Source organism: Mastomys coucha, unplaced genomic scaffold (assembly GCF_008632895.1).
Source record: "Mastomys coucha isolate ucsf_1 unplaced genomic scaffold, UCSF_Mcou_1 pScaffold23, whole genome shotgun sequence".
Classification (NCBI taxonomy): domain Eukaryota; kingdom Metazoa; phylum Chordata; class Mammalia; order Rodentia; family Muridae; genus Mastomys; species Mastomys coucha.
The window spans coordinates 33216670-33224690 of record NW_022196906.1 but is presented as its reverse complement, the minus strand read 5'-3'; the positions used below and the strand labels follow the sequence as shown (position 1 = coordinate 33224690).

The 8021-nt window shown below is 35.7% G+C and overlaps 1 pseudogene; it reads left to right on the top strand.

Annotated features, from left to right (window-relative positions):
• The first annotated feature begins 1500 nt into the window (after nucleotides 1-1500).
• LOC116072265 lies at nucleotides 1501-2426 on the top strand (annotated as a pseudogene).
• The last annotated feature ends 5595 nt before the right edge of the window (nucleotides 2427-8021 follow it).

Below are 8021 nucleotides of genomic sequence, written 5' to 3'. Positions count from 1 at the left end.
AAATTTATAATCATGTTAAAATCTAATACAATGATAAAATAAAGTTTTAAAAAGCATGTAAATTATGACTCTCATCCTGGATATTTGTGTTTTTCTATAAAGATCATGTCATAAAATGTTTGGGACCTAAGAAAATTTTCTATTAATTCTTCAAAAGCTTATTTCTTTTCTTTTCAGATTATACTGTGACTATACCATTTCTTCTTCCATTTCTTCCCTCTAAAGCTTCCATATATCCCATGTGATCTCTGTCTGTCTCTGTCTCTGTCTCTGTCTCTGTCTTTCTCTCTCTCTCTCTCTTTCTCTCTCTCTCTCTCTCTCTCTCTCTCTCTCTCTCTCTCTCTCTCTCTCTCTCTCTCTCTCTCTCTCTCTCTCTCTCTGTCTCTCTCTCTCTCAATAGCAAGTCAAATAGCTTTGACCATAGCAGGAAGTCTGTATCCCAAAATAGTGCCTACAATTCATTTCTTGGTGCAGCAGAACTATCAACTCTCAGCTTAACTACAATGGAGGTGAAATCCTTTGGTGATGTGAGGGTCATTGAAGTACAGCCTTATTACAGTGAAATCCAATGTCTAAAAATTGTTCTCATTTTGGGCTTGTACCACAGAAAGAGCCAAGATTTTAAACTCTACTAAATACAAAACAAACAAAAAGACTTTATATATTTATGCTCATTTAAGAAAATAGTAGTGATGTATTATATTGAAGTATACAGGTAATAAGTTTGGAGTTATTTAAAATTTATATTGAGAAAAATGTATTTTCACTATTGCTGTAGATGAGAATCTACATAAGAATGTTAAATTGATTGTTGTTTTATATCAAGCAACTTTTATAATACTCATTTTTATTGTTATAATATTTTATAAATTTTAAAGAATATGACAAAAAAGATATTGTAAGTATTGAAGGGGGGTCTCTGGGAGGAGTGTGAGTACAAAAGGGAAACAAGAATGTGATACAATTCTATTTACTTAAAATATGTTCTTAAATGTTAACAAATTCAGATAAATTGAAATCATGTAACTTTTCTCATCATAATGCAATAAAAGTTTTAAAAAAAAGAAAAAAGAAAAATGGGAATGTCTAAAAGAAGAATCCTGGAGATCTCTTAGTAATGTAAGATTATAGGATAAATTATTCAATGTTTTTTTAGGGAAGGCTTGCTTCTTCAACATAGGCAGGCATGTTTTTACACTAATACCCACTTTATACCCACTTTATATCCCAATTTAGAGACATTGCTTTGAAATCACAAAATTTTTGAAAGCCGTAATACAGTGATAGTTTTTTTATAAAATTCAGTCTTAAGTTTTAAGTACATGTTTAAAAATAATGCAACTAGATATTTTATTTATCAAAGATGATACAGTTAAGGCAATGATATACAAGGCAAAGGAGTTCTCAGGCAGATAATTTATATAGGAACTTTGTGTACATGGGAAAGAATAAAAAATTCACCCTAACAGCTTTACTATATTTTACTCCCTCAGGATCAGAATGGAGGACATGACAGCAGGAAACCACTGCACAGTGACTGAGTTTTTCTTGGCTGGGCTCTCAGAGAAGCCAGAACTCCAGCTGCCACTCTTCCTCCTCTTCCTTGGAATCTATCTGATCACTGTGTCTGGGAACCTGGGCATGATCACACTGATTGGGCTCAGTTCACACCTGCACACACCCATGTACTTTTTCCTCAGCAGTCTATCCTTCATTGACTTCTGTCAGTCCACAGTTGTTATTCCTAAAACGCTCATGAGCTTTCTGACAGAGAAGAACATCATCTCCTATGCTGGATGCATGGCTCAGCTCTACTTCCTCATCATTTTTGGTGTTGCAGAGTGCTACACATTAGCTGCAATGGCATATGATCGTTATGTTGCCATTTGTAACCCATTGCTTTACAACGTAATCATGTCCTATCAGATTTATGGTTCTCTGATTTCAGGAGTGTATATTTTTGGTGTGGTTTGTTCTTCAATCATCACTGGCTTCATGATTCGAATTCAGTTCTGCAAAGCTGATGTGATCAATCACTATTTCTGTGATCTTCTTCCCCTCTGGAAACTTGCATGCTCTAATACCTTTATCAATGAAATGTTAACTCTATGTGTTAGTATGTTTAATGTCTGTGTCCCAGTGCTGACTATTATTACTTCCTATATCTTCATTATTGCCAGCATTCTCCACATTCACTCCAGGGAGGGCAAGTTCAAAGCTTTTAGTACTTGCAGTTCTCACATCTCTGCTGTTGCTCTCTTCTATGGTTCTGGTGCTTTCGTGTACTTACAGCCATCTTCAGTGAGTTCGATGGACCAAGGGAAAGTGTCCTCTGTGTTTTACACTACTGTTGTTCCCATGCTGAACCCCTTGATCTATAGCCTGAGAAATAAAGATGTCAGTGTTGCATTGAAGAAAATACTTGACAGAAAAAAAATTGATGTAAGCCGAAGTCATGTGAAGATAATTTATCACAGCAAAGTAATTAGAAATACACGGAAAAATTTTTGACTCCACCTGTCATTACTATTACATATTTGCTAGCATCCTTTAATAATTTTTACTGTTACAAATTACAACTTAATTTTCAAGCATCTTATATGTTGTATGTTTATCAGAATCCAAAATGAATACAAAAAATATGAATGACATGAATTGTGACCATAAATGGTATTGTATCATGTTATGTATATTTTATCCACATTTGATAATTATTACTTTTAAAATAGAAACCACCTTCTTAACTACAAAATCATACCTTTAAATTAATTTTTATTTCATTTTTAAGAATTTCATATATATGAGTGCTGTAGATACATCAGTTCTCTCATCTCCCTCCAACCACTCCTATGTTCCTCCTGATCTCTCTCAAATTAATGGTCTCCTTTCTTTTAATCCATATATACCCATAGGAAGTCTGATTCTGTTCTCAGTAAGAGCCGTTTCCCACAGCTCTTCATCTCATCATGGAGTGCTAGAGATTTCCCAGTTCTACATTGAAGAGCATGTGTTGTTTGTTTTTCTAGCTGTGAGTCACCTCAATCAATTTTTTCTAGCTCCATTTATTTACATGAAAATTTCAAAATCTTATTTTTCTTTACAGCTAAAAAAATTCCACTGTGTTTTTATTATCATTTCATCATTTATAGGTCATGTAGGCCATTCCCACTTATTTGCTCTTGTGAATAATTTGCTTATTTACACTCTTAGTTACTTAACTTACCACAGGATATTCAAAAGTAGCTGCAGCTGCTTGCAAAACTGTCAATAATGAATGAGATTTAGTTACCTTTTCCCCACATCTTCTCAAAATGTTTTGAAGTTTGATTTTATTTTGACTAGGGTGAGTTGAAATCTAAAGTTTATATTTTTGTTTTATGCTTGTTTTGTGTATTTGTTTACTAACTTGTTGCTTTTGTCCTAATGGGGTTGTTGGAGACTTGATTTAATAGATTTCCAAATTACATGGGAATTTGTATGTCTGCTTGCAAGATGCTACAGGTCCCTGACCCCAGTTGGTTTTGACTGGGAAATAAAGTTTCAAGCAGCCAATGGCTGGGCAGGGAGACAGAGGCTAGACTTTTAGGCTTCCCATACAAGAAACCCAGGAGAAGAGGAAGAAGGAAATCCACCATGAGAAGGTTGTAGGACAGACCATGCCGTGAACGAGCAGGAGGGAGAAATGGCAGAAATGTATGTGTAAGGGGCTAGGGCAGCAATGGCAAAATATAGATTTAGAAAGAATTAACTCAGGAATATGGGGGAGGGTGTTAGCCACATGGATGTTCAGGAGTGACCAGTCATTGAGCAAGTTAAGGCATATTAAATTATTAAGGTTGTGTGTGTGTGTGTGTGTGTGTGTGTGTGTGTGTGTGTGTTTGCCTGGGATCCACGACATTGTGGCAGGTTATAACTGAATTGCTTCATTTAAGCTAAAACTACCTCTAGAAATCTGTGCCAATCTTCTGGCTCCTTCTCATTATCTGGCTAGGTGTCTTCACTTGTGTCTAGCTTGTGCTCTCCTCAACCTGTCTCTGTGTAACTCATGGTAAAACTGCCTTTCTATGTCTCTGTTTCTGTCTCTCTGTCTCTGTCTCTCTCTCTGTCTCTTTCTCTCTCTGAAGTTTTCTCTTCTGTCACCTCCCTTTTCTATCTGTTCTTGTTAAAGTTGGGCATAACCTATACTTTCAAATTTTTCTTTTATTCTTCTCTTCATCTGCAACTCAAATAAACATTGCTTTCCAACATGGTGCTTCCTTCTACAAACTAACTTTATCTTCACTGTTTGGGAATAAAATTGAATATGATAAATATGTCTGTATCCCAGCCAATGTGGATATGTTACTGTATTGGAATCCCTTTAAACTCATGGACACTGCTAAAGTTAGATTTCCATTGTAATTCTGAATATAGTAGCTGACAGTAATATTATCCATTTTAAAGATGGTGGCAAATGAGAATTATTCTTAATTTTCAGTAAGTCAATCTGATTGTAGCTTGTAGCTATCCTGGGAAGATTTTCCCCTGAGTATTTTTATCTCCTACCACTTTCATGGATCTTTATGATTCTTTTATGTCTCACATTGGACCTTCACCAAAACCATGGACTTGAGTTTCTAAAGCTGTTCAAAATGATAACAACAATAACAGGTCATTCCTTATGTCAAGTCTCCACGGTCTGACCAAATAGAGAGGGTGTAAGGAATGGGGTCAGGTATGATTTGGGGATATTATAAAAGAGTTTCACTTTTCAGACCTCTTTAGCCTGTGGCATTTTTGATGCTATAATTTCTAAGCCCAATAAACCCATATAAAACCACAATCCAATTATCATAATTGTAAGCTATATGCATAGATTTAGCAGATCTAACAGTACACTAACTTATTCCCCAACTATAAGACCCCATCTTACTTGCTGTTTCTCCTGGTCACATAGTTCTAATCCATCAATGATTCCTCCTCATTTTCTGTCCCCTTTCATCTTCCTTTCTTTCTACCTGCCACAGTCTCAAAAGTCCAGTACCACCTTTCCTCTACACTGCCCAGTCACAGTATCTAGACTTTATTCAAAAGTTAAAATGAGAGAAGGTTAATATGAGATCACCTCAATATGTGATGGATTGCTCATAGTGGGCCACCCCTCTTGATGACAGAATTAACATCAGAATATAAATAGCATCAGGCCAAACACAGCACATCTTTCTGTTTTTTTATTTGTTTGTTTGTTTCATATTTTCTGAACATCTTATAAGTCCTTTTGTAAATTTCTAATATTTATTCTCTTGTCTATCTTTGCATACAGACTGCTCCTTTTCATCAAGACTTCTCTTCCCTGTGTTTTGCAAAGGCTGCTCCTAATCTTTCATTTTAGCTGGAAAAAGTCCATCATCTTTACACTCATTCTCTTACAAAACATAAGGATAGGAAAATAACTGGAGTCAAAAGAATGTAAAACAATGCCATGCAGTTCAGTTTTCAATGGAATTCTCATGTTCATTCGAAACTTCAATGTAATGTTTACACTTTGCTTCTGATGTCATTCTGGTGTATGAGCACATATAATAATTGCCCATTAAGATCTTTATATAGTATTCATGTCTTTGCTAGCCCATGTATTCATCCTCCAGTTATTCCCACAAAACAATTTCAGAAATTTGAGAAACACCTGCTCTAGTAATGAAAATAGTCACAGCAATAAACCAGAACATGATACTTACTGTCTGTGCTAGTCAAAACTTTTCCATCATGCCTACAATACCCATGAGAATGCATATAGGAGAGGGAGTTTTCTTTTTTGGATAACAATGTCATAGACATCAGCATATTAAGTTTTCAATGTTCATAGTGAGTCATCATAGTGGCTGGTTTAGAGGAAAAAATACAGTCAGGGTAATGTAATTTTTATAGCTGGGTCCACTTTATACAATTCCTAATATCTCCACAGATGATGACAGAATATCAGAACCAATAACTGATCATGTGACTTTGTAATGGGCATATTATATTCAATCTTGTGCACTATATAGAGTAAATGATTTTTGTATATACTTACTAATTTGAATACATATCACTTGTGTATTATTTGACAATTCTAAAAGGCTTATGTGGATACAATTTTAATCTTATAACTTGGTAATGTCTATACTCTAAGTAGTTGTCTTTGTAGAGCTTATGCACACATAAATACTATTAAGAAGTATTTGAAAGAGTAAATAAGTCCCACATTTTTCAATGATTATCATAACCAGAGAAAGATATAATAAAATATTAACATAAATAGGTGAAATTCCCAACAGTGGGTAGAAGGAACTTGTAGAGTCCACCTCCAGTAGAAAGACAGGCCGTCAAGTAGAGGGATGGGGTTGTAATTCCACAGCCAAAAGTTCTGACCCAGAATTGGTCCTGTCTAAAAGAACTTCAGGAACAAAAATGGAGAATGGAGGTCTAGTGATCAGCCAAAATTGGTATCCAGCTCAAAGGGAGGCTCCAAGGCCTGACACTATTACTGGTGCTATGGTGTGCTTACAGACAGGAGCCTAGCATGGCTGTCCTCCAAGAGGGCTAAGAAGCAGCTGAAAGAATCAGATGCAGATACTTACACCCAGCCAATGGACAGAATCCAGAGACCCCTGTGGTTGAATTAGGGAAAGGCTGGAAGAAGCTGAGGTGGAGGGTTACCCCATAGGAAGAACACCAGTCAATATTTTATGGGTGTTGCTTCCCTGTCATAATACAAGGTATTATCTCACAGCACACTTGCTGGTCATTTGCTTCTTATAATCTTTCCAAACCTATTGTGTTATGCTCCCTGAGCATCAGGTGTAGATGTCATGCTAGAGTTGCATCAGTTGGGGCTGGAGAATTGAGACTTAATTATCTGCAGTTTTGCCAAGTTGTGCCTTTCCACAATAGCCTCCATCTGTTAGTGAATGAAGCTTCTGTGTTGAGGGTAAAGAGATAATCCGACCTGAAGATGCAAGAGTAAGTATTTCAAATACATTTAAAATTATTACTGTTAAAGAAATTGGTGGAAGTAAGTTCTCTTCTATGATGTACAACTTCATGAGGTATAGGTTTACACAATCAGGTTTAGTATGGAACATGTCTGAAGTCTATCACATAGCATGTGGTTACCACCATAATTTCAGTGCCACTGCTGCACTCTTAAGGAGAGCTTGCCATGTTTGTAATTGTGCTGAATTGTAGGCTCTGTAGCTCATTAGAACTACTGATTACTTTTCTCTCTTGGCACCTTCCATAGAATGTTATATATATTCGATGTAGTCCTAAGAAAGCTGATGCAAACGTCAATTAAATACACTACTGGGAGCCACTGAAATGCTAAAAATGCTCATTGGCAGTATTTTACATAGCATGTAATCTCAATTGTTTCTTTAAAAAATAATGTTGATTAAATATTAAATTATGGAAGTTTGTTTATATACTTTTATAGATTTAATAATTATAGTGAGAATATAATCATATATAGCTAAAAGTCATATATATTCTGAATTTTATTATGAATTTGAAACAATAACAAAATCACTATAACAAACATGCATTTCTTCTTCAGAATTTAACAGAGGATATGCCAGTAGGACAATATTTCAGGGTGTATGGATTCATCCTGACTAAATTCTCTAAAAAGGCAGAATCTCAGCTGCCTTCTTCCTCCTCTTTATAGGAATCTATGCACTCACTCCAGTTGGAAATGGGCAAGATCACTTTGATTGGGAAAGTTCCCACCTGCACATACCCATGTACTATTTCGTCATATACTTAATTAATCTCTGCCATTTCATGGTCACTAACCAAAACATGTTTTGAACTTTGTGATAGAAAACAACTCCATCTCCCATCTTCAATAAATTTTCCCATCTTCAGCTCTATTTTGTCCTCTGTTTCATGTTTCCAAAGTGTCACTTGCTAGCTCCAATTTCATATGGCCCCTACATTGCCATCTATAACCTGGTGGTTTACAATGTGACCATCTGCTCTCAGGTTTATAGTTCCCTGATTTC